Source organism: Carassius gibelio, chromosome B21 (genome assembly GCF_023724105.1).
Source record: "Carassius gibelio isolate Cgi1373 ecotype wild population from Czech Republic chromosome B21, carGib1.2-hapl.c, whole genome shotgun sequence".
Taxonomy (NCBI): Eukaryota; Metazoa; Chordata; class Actinopteri; order Cypriniformes; family Cyprinidae; genus Carassius; species Carassius gibelio.
In genome coordinates this window covers 2,305,789-2,317,283 of record NC_068416.1, presented here as the reverse complement: position 1 = coordinate 2,317,283, position 11,495 = coordinate 2,305,789, and positions in this window count along the sequence as shown.

The following is an 11,495-nucleotide window of genomic DNA, read 5'->3' as shown; positions in this document are numbered from 1 at the left end:
ATGCTGAAATAGTGTTTCTGTTCAAATGAAGTGAAATCAAGCCCAAATCTGCTCAAAAGCTTTTCTCTCTATTAGATAAAGCTGTTTCATTCAGTATTCAGTGCAAATCTTGCCAAACTGAAACAAGCTTATGTCTTATGAAGTACAATGTTTTCTGCAATGCTGTAAGACAGTTTTTAATGTGTTAGAAGTTATATGCACAAAAACTAATGTTTGGACTTCAATGATCAAGATTGTCAGTTTACAGCTTTCTGAGTCCAGTAATGCTGAAATAGTGTTTCTGTTCAAATGAAGTGAAATCAAGCCCAAATCTGCTCAAAAGCTTTTCTCTCTATTAGAGAAAGCTGTTTCATTCAGTATTCAGTGCAAATCTTGCCAAACTGAAACATGCTTATGTCTTATGAAATAAAATGTTTTCTGCAATGCTGTAAGACAGTTTTTAATGTGTTAGAAGTTATATACACAAAAACTAATGTTAGGACTGCAATGATCAAGATTGTCAGTTTACAGCTTTCTGAGTCCAGTAATGTTGAAATAGTGTTTCTGTTCAAATGAAGTGAAATCAAGCCCAAATCTGCTCAAAAGCTTTTCTCTCTATTAGAGAAAGCTGTTTCATTCAATATTCAGTGCAAATCTTGCCAAACTGAAACAAGCGTATGCCTTATGAAGTACAATGTTTTCTGCAATGCTGTAAGACAGTTTTTAATGTGTTAGAAGTTATATGCACAAAAACTAATGTTAGGACTGCAATGATCAAGATTGTCAGTTTACAGCTTTCTGAGTCCAGTAATGTTGAAATAGTGTTTCTGTTCAAATGAAGTGAAATCAAGCCCAAGTCTGCTCAAAAGCTTTTCTCTCTATTAGATAAAGCTGTTTCATTCAGTATTCAGTGCAAATCTTGCCAAACTGAAACAAGCTTATGCCTTATGAAGTACAATGTTTTCTGCAATGCTGTAAGACAGTTTTTAATGTGTTAGAAGTTATATGCACAAAAACTTATGTTAGGACTTCAATGATCAAGATTGTCAGTTTACAGCTTTCTGAGTCCAGTAATGCTGAAATAGTGTTTCTGTTCAAATGAAGTGAAATCAAGCCCAAATCTGCTCAAAAGCTTTTCTCTCTATTAGAGAAAGCTGTTTCATTCAGTATTCAGTGCAAATCTTGCCAAACTGAAACATGCTTATGTCTTATGAAATAAAATGTTTTCTGCAATGCTGTAAGACAGTTTTTAATGTGTTAGAAGTTATATACACAAAAACTAATGTTAGGACTGCAATGATCAAGATTGTCAGTTTACAGCTTTCTGAGTCCAGTAATGTTGAAATAGTGTTTCTGTTCAAATGAAGTGAAATCAAGCCCAAATCTGCTCAAAAGCTTTTCTCTCTATTAGAGAAAGCTGTTTCATTCAATATTCAGTGCAAATCTTGCCAAACTGAAACAAGCGTATGCCTTATGAAGTACAATGTTTTCTGCAATGCTGTAAGACAGTTTTTAATGTGTTAGAAGTGATATGCACAAAAACTAATGTTAGGACTGCAATGATCAAGATTGTCAGTTTACAGCTTTCTGAGTCCAGTAATGCTGAAATAGTGTTTCTGTTGAAATGAAGTGAAATCAAGCCCAAATCTGCTCAAAAGCTTTTCTCTCTATTAGATAAAGCTGTTTCATTCAGTATTCAGTGCAAATCTTGCCAAACTGAAACAAGCTTATGTCTTATGAAGTACAATGTTTTCTGCAATGCTGTAAGACAGTTTTTAATGTGTTAGAAGTTATATGCACAAAAACTAATGTTAGGACTTCAATGATCAAGATTGTCAGTTTACAGCTTTCTGAGTCCAGTAATGCTGAAATAGTGTTTCTGTTGAAATGAAGTGAAATCAAGCCCAAATCTGCTCAAAAGCTTTTCTGTCTATTAGATAAAGCTGTTTCATTCAGTATTCAGTGCAAATCTTGCCAAACTGAAACAAGCTTATGTCTTATGAAGTACAATGTTTTCTGCAATGCTGTAAGACAGCTTTTAATGTGTTAGAAGTTATATACACAAAAACTAATGTTAGGACTTCAATGATCAAGATTGTCAGTTTACAGCTTTCTTAGTCCAGTAATGCTGAAATAGTGTTTCTGTTCAAATGAAGTGAAATCAAGCCCAAATCTGCTCAAAAGCTTTTCTCTCTATTAGAGAAAGCTGTTTCATTCAGTATTCAGTGCAAATTTTGCCAAACTGAAACATGCTTATGTCTTATGAAATAAAATGTTTTCTGCAATGCTGTAAGACAGTTTTTAATGTGTTAGAAGTTATAAACACAAAAACTAATGTTAGGACTGCAATGATCAAGATTGTCAGTTTACAGCTTTCTGAGTCCAGTAATGTTGAAATAGTGTTTCTGTTCAAATGAAGTGAAATCAAGCCCAAATCTGCTCAAAAGCTTTTCTCTCTATTAGAGAAAGCTGTTTCATTCAATATTCAGTGCAAATCTTGCCAAACTGAAACAAGCGTATGCCTTATGAAGTACAATGTTTTCTGCAATGCTGTAAGACAGTTTTTAATGTGTTAGAAGTTATATGCACAAAAACTAATGTTAGGACTGCAATGATCAAGATTGTCAGTTTACAGCTTTCTGAGTCCAGTAATGTTGAAATAGTGTTTCTGTTCAAATGAAGTGAAATCAAGCCCAAATCTGCTCAAAAGCTTTTCTCTCAATTAGAGAAAGCTGTTTCATTCAATATTCAGTGCAAATCTTGCCAAACTGAAACAAGCTTATGCCTTATGAAGTACAATGTTTTCTGCAATGCTGTAAGACAGTTTTTAATGTGTTAGAAGTTATATGCACAAAAACTTATGTTAGGACTTCAATGATCAAGATTGTCAGTTTACAGCTTTCTGAGTCCAGTAATGCTGAAATAGTGTTTCTGTTGAAATGAAGTGAAATCAAGCCCAAATCTGCTCAAAAGCTTTTCTCTCTATTAGATAAAGCTGTTTCATTCAGTATTCAGTGCAAATCTTGCCAAACTGAAACAAGCTTATGTCTTATGAAGTACAATGTTTTCTGCAATGCTGTAAGACAGTTTTTAATGTGTTAGAAGTTATATGCACAAAAACTAATGTTAGGACTTCAATGATCAAGATTGTCAGTTTACAGCTTTCTGAGTCCAGTAATGCTGAAATAGTGTTTCTGTTGAAATGAAGTGAAATCAAGCCCAAATCTGCTCAAAAGCTTTTCTCTCTATTAGATAAAGCTGTTTCATTCAGTATTCAGTGCAAATCTTGCCAAACTGAAACAAGCTTATGCCTTATGAAGTACAATGTTTTCTGCAATGCTGTAAGACAGTTTTTAATGTGTTATAAGTTATATGCACAAAAACTTATGTTAGGACTTCAATGATCAAGATTGTCAGTTTACAGCTTTCTGAGTCCAGTAATGCTGAAATAGTGTTTCTGTTCAAATGAAGTGAAATCAAGCCCAAATCTGCTCAAAAGCTTTTCTCTCTAATAGAGAATGCGGTTTCATTGAGTATTCAGTGCAAATCTTGCCAAACTGAAACAAGCTTATGTCTTATGAAATGAAATGTTTTTTGCAATGCTGTAAGACAGTTTTTAATGTGTTAGAAGTTATATGCACAAAAACTAATGTTAGGACTTCAATGATCAAGATTGTCAGTTTACAGCTTTCTGAGTCCAGTAATGCTGAAATAGTGTTTCTGTTGAAATGAAGTGAAATCAAGCCCAAGTCTGCTCAAAAGCTTTTCTCTCTATTAGATAAAGCTGTTTCATTCAGTATTCAGTGCAAATCTTGCCAAACTGAAACAAGCTTATGCCTTATGAAGTACAATGTTTTCTGCAATGCTGTAAGACAGTTTTTAATGTGTTAGAAGTTATATGCACAAAAACTTATGTTAGGACTTCAATGATCAAGATTGTCAGTTTACAGCTTTCTGAGTCCAGTAATGCTGAAATAGTGTTTCTGTTCAAATGAAGTGAAATCAAGCCCAAATCTGCTCAAAAGCTTTTCTCTCTATTAGAGAAAGCTGTTTCATTCAGTATTCAGTGCAAATCTTGCCAAACTGAAACATGCTTATGTCTTATGAAATAAAATGTTTTCTGCAATGCTGTAAGACAGTTTTTAATGTGTTAGAAGTTATATACACAAAAACTAATGTTAGGACTGCAATGATCAAGATTGTCAGTTTACAGCTTTCTGAGTCCAGTAATGTTGAAATAGTGTTTCTGTTCAAATTAAGTGAAATCAAGCCCAAATCTGCTCAAAAGCTTTTCTCTCTATTAGAGAAAGCTGTTTCATTCAATATTCAGTGCAAATCTTGCCAAACTGAAACAAGCGTATGCCTTATAAAGTACAATGTTTTCTGCAATGCTGTAAGACAGTTTTTAATGTGTTAGAAGTTATATGCACAAAAACTTATGTTAGGACTTCAATGATCAAGATTGTCAGTTTACAGCTTTCTGAGTCCAGTAATGCTGAAATAGTGTTTCTGTTCAAATGAAGTGAAATCAAGCCCAAATCTGCTCAAAAGCTTTTCTCTCTATTAGAGAAAGCTGTTTCATTCAGTATTCAGTGCAAATCTTGCCAAACTGAAACAAGCTTATGTCTTATGAAGTACAATGTTTTCTGCAATGCTGTAAGACAGTTTTTAATGTGTTAGAAGTTATATGCACAAAAACTAATGTTAGGACTTCAATGATCAAGATTGTCAGTTTACAGCTTTCTGAGTCCAGTAATGCTGAAATAGTGTTTCTGTTGAAATGAAGTGAAATCAAGCCCAAATCTGCTCAAAAGCTTTTCTCTCTATTAGATAAAGCTGTTTCATTCAGTATTCAGTGCAAATCTTGCCAAACTGAAACAAGCTTATGTCTTATGAAGTACAATGTTTTCTGCAATGCTGTAAGACAGTTTTTAATGTGTTAGAAGTTATATGCATAAAAACTAATGTTAGGACTTCAATGATCAAGATTGTCAGTTTACAGCTTTCTGAGTCCAGTAATGCTGAAATAGTGTTTCTGTTGAAATGAAGTGAAATCAAGCCCAAATCTGCTCAAAAGCTTTTCTCTCTATTAGATAAAGCTGTTTCATTCAGTATTCAGTGCAAATCTTGCCAAACTGAAACAAGCTTATGTCTTATGAAGTACAATGTTTTCTGCAATGCTGTAAGACAGCTTTTAATGTGTTAGAAGTTATATGCACAAAAACTTATGTTAGGACTTCAATGATCAAGATTGTCAGTTTACAGCTTTCTGAGTCCAGTAATGCTGAAATAGTGTTTCTGTTGAAATGAAGTGAAATCAAGCCCAAATCTGCTCAAAAGCTTTTCTCTCTATTAGATAAAGCTGTTTCATTCAGTATTCAGTGCAAATCTTGCCAAACTGAAACAAGCTTATGCCTTATGAAGTACAATGTTTTCTGCAATGCTGTAAGACAGTTTTTAATGTGTTAGAAGTTATATGCACAAAAACTAATGTTAGGACTTCAATGATCATGATTGTCAGTTTACAGCTTTCTGAGTCCAGTAATGCTGAAATAGTGTTTCTGTTGAAATGAAGTGAAATCAAGCCCAAATCTGCTCAAAAGCTTTTCTCTCTATTAGATAAAGCTGTTTCATTCAGTATTCAGTGCAAATCTTGCCAAACTGAAACAAGCTTATGTCTTATGAAGTACAATGTTTTCTGCAATGCTGTAAGACAGTTTTTAATGTGTTAGAAGTTATATGCACAAAAACTTATGTTAGGACTTCAATGATCAAGATTGCCAGTTTACAGCTTTCTGAGTCCAGTAATGCTGAAATAGTGTTTCTGTTGAAATGAAGTGAAATCAAGCCCAAATCTGCTCAAAAGCTTTTCTCTCTATTAGAGAAAGCTGTTTCATTCAATATTCAGTGCAAATCTTGCCAAACTAAAACAAGCTTATGCCTTATGAAGTACAATGTTTTCTGCAATGCTGTAAGACAGTTTTTAATGTGTTAGAAGTTATATGCACAAAAACTAATGTTAGGACTTCAATGATCAAGATTGTCAGTTTACAGCTTTCTGAGTCCAGTAATGCTGAAATAGTGTTTCTGTTCAAATGAAGTGAAATCAAGCCCAAATCTGCTCAAAAGCTTTTCTCTCTATTAGATAAAGCTGTTTCATTCAGTATTCAGTGCAAATCTTGCCAAACTGAAACAAGCTTATGTCTTATGAAGTACAATGTTTTCTGCAATGCTGTAAGACAGTTTTTAATGTGTTAGAAGTTATATGCACAAAAACTTATGTTAGGACTTCAATGATCAAGATTGTCAGTTTACAGCTTTCTGAGTCCAGTAATGCTGAAATAGTGTTTCTGTTGAAATGAAGTGAAATCAAGCCCAAATCTGCTCAAAAGCTTTTCTCTCTATTAGATAAAGCTGTTTCATTCAGTATTCAGTGCAAATCTTGCCAAACTGAAACAAGCTTATGTCTTATGAAGTACAATGTTTTCTGCAATGCTGTAAGACAGTTTTTAATGTGTTAGAAGTTATATGCACAAAAACTAATGTTAGGACTTCAATGATCAAGATTGTCAGTTTACAGCTTTCTGAGTCCAGTAATGCTGAAATAGTGTTTCTGTTGAAATGAAGTGAAATCAAGCCCAAATCTGCTCAAAAGCTTTTCTCTCTATTAGATAAAGCTGTTTCATTCAGTATTCAGTGCAAATCTTGCCAAACTGAAACAAGCTTATGTCTTATGAAGTACAATGTTTTCTGCAATGCTGTAAGACAGTTTTTAATGTGTTAGAAGTTATATGCACAAAAACTAATGTTAGGACTTCAATGATCAAGATTGTCAGTTTACAACTTTCTGAGTCCAGTAATGCTGAAATAGTGTTTCTGTTGAAATGAAGTGAAATCAAGCCCAAATCTGCTCAAAAGCTTTTCTCTCTATTAGATAAAGCTGTTTCATTCAGTATTCAGTGCAAATCTTGCCAAACTGAAACAAGCTTATGTCTTATGAAGTACAATGTTTTCTGCAATGCTGTAAGACAGTTTTTAATGTGTTAGAAGTTATATGCACAAAAACTAATGTTAGGACTTCAATGATCAAGATTGTCAGTTTACAGCTTTCTGAGTCCAGTAATGCTGAAATAGTGTTTCTGTTGAAATGAAGTGAAATCAAGCCCAAATCTGCTCAAAAGCTTTTCTCTCTATTAGATAAAGCTGTTTCATTCAGTATTCAGTGCAAATCTTGCCAAACTGAAACAAGCTTATGCCTTATGAAGTACAATGTTTTCTGCAATGCTGTAAGACAGTTTTTAATGTGTTATAAGTTATATGCACAAAAACTTATGTTAGGACTTCAATGATCAAGATTGTCAGTTTACAGCTTTCTGAGTCCAGTAATGCTGAAATAGTGTTTCTGTTCAAATGAAGTGAAATCAAGCCCAAATCTGCTCAAAAGCTTTTCTCTCTAATAGAGAATGCGGTTTCATTGAGTATTCAGTGCAAATCTTGCCAAACTGAAACAAGCTTATGTCTTATGAAATGAAATGTTTTTTGCAATGCTGTAAGACGGTTTTTAATGTGTTAGAAGTTATATGCACAAAAACTAATGTTAGGACTTCAATGATCAAGATTGTCAGTTTACAGCTTTCTGAGTCCAGTAATGCTGAAATAGTGTTTCTGTTGAAATGAAGTGAAATCAAGCCCAAGTCTGCTCAAAAGCTTTTCTCTCTATTAGATAAAGCTGTTTCATTCAGTATTCAGTGCAAATCTTGCCAAACTGAAACAAGCTTATGCCTTATGAAGTACAATGTTTTCTGCAATGCTGTAAGACAGTTTTTAATGTGTTAGAAGTTATATGCACAAAAACTTATGTTAGGACTTCAATGATCAAGATTGTCAGTTTACAGCTTTCTGAGTCCAGTAATGCTGAAATAGTGTTTCTGTTCAAATGAAGTGAAATCAAGCCCAAATCTGCTCAAAAGCTTTTCTCTCTATTAGAGAAAGCTGTTTCATTCAGTATTCAGTGCAAATCTTGCCAAACTGAAACATGCTTATGTCTTATGAAATAAAATGTTTTCTGCAATGCTGTAAGACAGTTTTTAATGTGTTAGAAGTTATATACACAAAAACTAATGTTAGGACTGCAATGATCAAGATTGTCAGTTTACAGCTTTCTGAGTCCAGTAATGTTGAAATAGTGTTTCTGTTCAAATTAAGTGAAATCAAGCCCAAATCTGCTCAAAAGCTTTTCTCTCTATTAGAGAAAGCTGTTTCATTCAATATTCAGTGCAAATCTTGCCAAACTGAAACAAGCGTATGCCTTATAAAGTACAATGTTTTCTGCAATGCTGTAAGACAGTTTTTAATGTGTTAGAAGTTATATGCACAAAAACTTATGTTAGGACTTCAATGATCAAGATTGTCAGTTTACAGCTTTCTGAGTCCAGTAATGCTGAAATAGTGTTTCTGTTCAAATGAAGTGAAATCAAGCCCAAATCTGCTCAAAAGCTTTTCTCTCTATTAGAGAAAGCTGTTTCATTCAGTATTCAGTGCAAATCTTGCCAAACTGAAACAAGCTTATGTCTTATGAAGTACAATGTTTTCTGCAATGCTGTAAGACAGTTTTTAATGTGTTAGAAGTTATATGCACAAAAACTAATGTTAGGACTTCAATGATCAAGATTGTCAGTTTACAGCTTTCTGAGTCCAGTAATGCTGAAATAGTGTTTCTGTTGAAATGAAGTGAAATCAAGCCCAAATCTGCTCAAAAGCTTTTCTCTCTATTAGATAAAGCTGTTTCATTCAGTATTCAGTGCAAATCTTGCCAAACTGAAACAAGCTTATGTCTTATGAAGTACAATGTTTTCTGCAATGCTGTAAGACAGTTTTTAATGTGTTAGAAGTTATATGCATAAAAACTAATGTTAGGACTTCAATGATCAAGATTGTCAGTTTACAGCTTTCTGAGTCCAGTAATGCTGAAATAGTGTTTCTGTTGAAATGAAGTGAAATCAAGCCCAAATCTGCTCAAAAGCTTTTCTCTCTATTAGATAAAGCTGTTTCATTCAGTATTCAGTGCAAATCTTGCCAAACTGAAACAAGCTTATGTCTTATGAAGTACAATGTTTTCTGCAATGCTGTAAGACAGCTTTTAATGTGTTAGAAGTTATATGCACAAAAACTTATGTTAGGACTTCAATGATCAAGATTGTCAGTTTACAGCTTTCTGAGTCCAGTAATGCTGAAATAGTGTTTCTGTTGAAATGAAGTGAAATCAAGCCCAAATCTGCTCAAAAGCTTTTCTCTCTATTAGATAAAGCTGTTTCATTCAGTATTCAGTGCAAATCTTGCCAAACTGAAACAAGCTTATGCCTTATGAAGTACAATGTTTTCTGCAATGCTGTAAGACAGTTTTTAATGTGTTAGAAGTTATATGCACAAAAACTAATGTTAGGACTTCAATGATCATGATTGTCAGTTTACAGCTTTCTGAGTCCAGTAATGCTGAAATAGTGTTTCTGTTGAAATGAAGTGAAATCAAGCCCAAATCTGCTCAAAAGCTTTTCTCTCTATTAGATAAAGCTGTTTCATTCAGTATTCAGTGCAAATCTTGCCAAACTGAAACAAGCTTATGTCTTATGAAGTACAATGTTTTCTGCAATGCTGTAAGACAGTTTTTAATGTGTTAGAAGTTATATGCACAAAAACTTATGTTAGGACTTCAATGATCAAGATTGCCAGTTTACAGCTTTCTGAGTCCAGTAATGCTGAAATAGTGTTTCTGTTGAAATGAAGTGAAATCAAGCCCAAATCTGCTCAAAAGCTTTTCTCTCTATTAGAGAAAGCTGTTTCATTCAATATTCAGTGCAAATCTTGCCAAACTAAAACAAGCTTATGCCTTATGAAGTACAATGTTTTCTGCAATGCTGTAAGACAGTTTTTAATGTGTTAGAAGTTATATGCACAAAAACTAATGTTAGGACTTCAATGATCAAGATTGTCAGTTTACAGCTTTCTGAGTCCAGTAATGCTGAAATAGTGTTTCTGTTCAAATGAAGTGAAATCAAGCCCAAATCTGCTCAAAAGCTTTTCTCTCTATTAGATAAAGCTGTTTCATTCAGTATTCAGTGCAAATCTTGCCAAACTGAAACAAGCTTATGTCTTATGAAGTACAATGTTTTCTGCAATGCTGTAAGACAGTTTTTAATGTGTTAGAAGTTATATGCACAAAAACTTATGTTAGGACTTCAATGATCAAGATTGTCAGTTTACAGCTTTCTGAGTCCAGTAATGCTGAAATAGTGTTTCTGTTGAAATGAAGTGAAATCAAGCCCAAATCTGCTCAAAAGCTTTTCTCTCTATTAGATAAAGCTGTTTCATTCAGTATTCAGTGCAAATCTTGCCAAACTGAAACAAGCTTATGTCTTATGAAGTACAATGTTTTCTGCAATGCTGTAAGACAGTTTTTAATGTGTTAGAAGTTATATGCACAAAAACTAATGTTAGGACTTCAATGATCAAGATTGTCAGTTTACAGCTTTCTGAGTCCAGTAATGCTGAAATAGTGTTTCTGTTGAAATGAAGTGAAATCAAGCCCAAATCTGCTCAAAAGCTTTTCTCTCTATTAGATAAAGCTGTTTCATTCAGTATTCAGTGCAAATCTTGCCAAACTGAAACAAGCTTATGTCTTATGAAGTACAATGTTTTCTGCAATGCTGTAAGACAGTTTTTAATGTGTTAGAAGTTATATGCACAAAAACTAATGTTAGGACTTCAATGATCAAGATTGTCAGTTTACAACTTTCTGAGTCCAGTAATGCTGAAATAGTGTTTCTGTTGAAATGAAGTGAAATCAAGCCCAAATCTGCTCAAAAGCTTTTCTCTCTATTAGATAAAGCTGTTTCATTCAGTATTCAGTGCAAATCTTGCCAAACTGAAACAAGCTTATGTCTTATGAAGTACAATGTTTTCTGCAATGCTGTAAGACAGCTTTTAATGTGTTAGAAGTTATATGCACAAAAACTTATGTTAGGACTTCAATGATCAAGATTGTCAGTTTACAGCTTTCTGAGTCCAGTAATGCTGAAATAGTGTTTCTGTTGAAATGAAGTGAAATCAAGCCCAAATCTGCTCAAAAGCTTTTCTCTCTATTAGATAAAGCTGTTTCATTCAGTATTCAGTGCAAATCTTGCCAAACTGAAACAAGCTTATGCCTTATGAAGTACAATGTTTTCTGCAATGCTGTAAGACAGTTTTTAATGTGTTATAAGTTATATGCACAAAAACTTATGTTAGGACTTCAATGATCAAGATTGTCAGTTTACAGCTTTCTGAGTCCAGTAATGCTGAAATAGTGTTTCTGTTCAAATGAAGTGAAATCAAGCCCAAATCTGCTCAAAAGCTTTTCTCTCTAATAGAGAATGCGGTTTCATTGAGTATTCAGTGCAAATCTTGCCAAACTGAAACAAGCTTATGTCTTATGAAATGAAATGTTTTTTGCAATGCTGTAAGACAGTTTTTAATGTGTT